We start from the raw sequence: 392 nt of genomic DNA, 5'->3' as shown, positions 1-392 counted from the left end.
GTTCTTGCCCGGAGAATCCCAGGGATGGGGGAGCCTGGTGGGCTGCCATCTATGGGGTCACACAGAGTCAGAGACGACTGAAGTGACTTAGCAGTAGCAGCAGCATGCAGCCATTATTGTTTTTAGAAGTGTTAGAAGCTGCTCAAAGGCAGTCAAAGGGGAAAAAAGCAATATGCAAAGTTGAATACACAGTGTGCTTCCATACATTCAAAAGAAAAAAGACTAGAAGCGGGCTTCCCTGGTTGTCCAGTGGTTAAGAACGGGGCAACTAAACCTTTGAGCTACAACTCACTGAAGCCCACTCTCCCTGGAGCCCGTGCTCTGCAGCTAGAGAAAGCCCGCACGCAGCAACAAAGACCCAGTGCAGGCAAAAATAAATAATTTTTTTTCCC

At 48.5% G+C, this 392-nt stretch overlaps 1 protein-coding gene across 7 annotated transcripts in view; it reads left to right on the top strand.

The window, feature by feature from the left end:
• The window catches only part of TNIK (TRAF2 and NCK interacting kinase), a 407,321-nt gene that overhangs the window by 356,070 nt on the left and 50,859 nt on the right, over positions 1–392 (top strand). The gene's annotated exons all lie outside the window — the stretch shown is intronic.

Source organism: Bison bison, unplaced genomic scaffold, assembly GCF_000754665.1.
Source record: "Bison bison bison isolate TAMUID 2011002044 unplaced genomic scaffold, Bison_UMD1.0 scf7180017864040, whole genome shotgun sequence".
Taxonomy (NCBI): Eukaryota; Metazoa; Chordata; class Mammalia; order Artiodactyla; family Bovidae; genus Bison; species Bison bison.
This window is presented reverse-complemented; position numbering and strand designations above follow the sequence as displayed.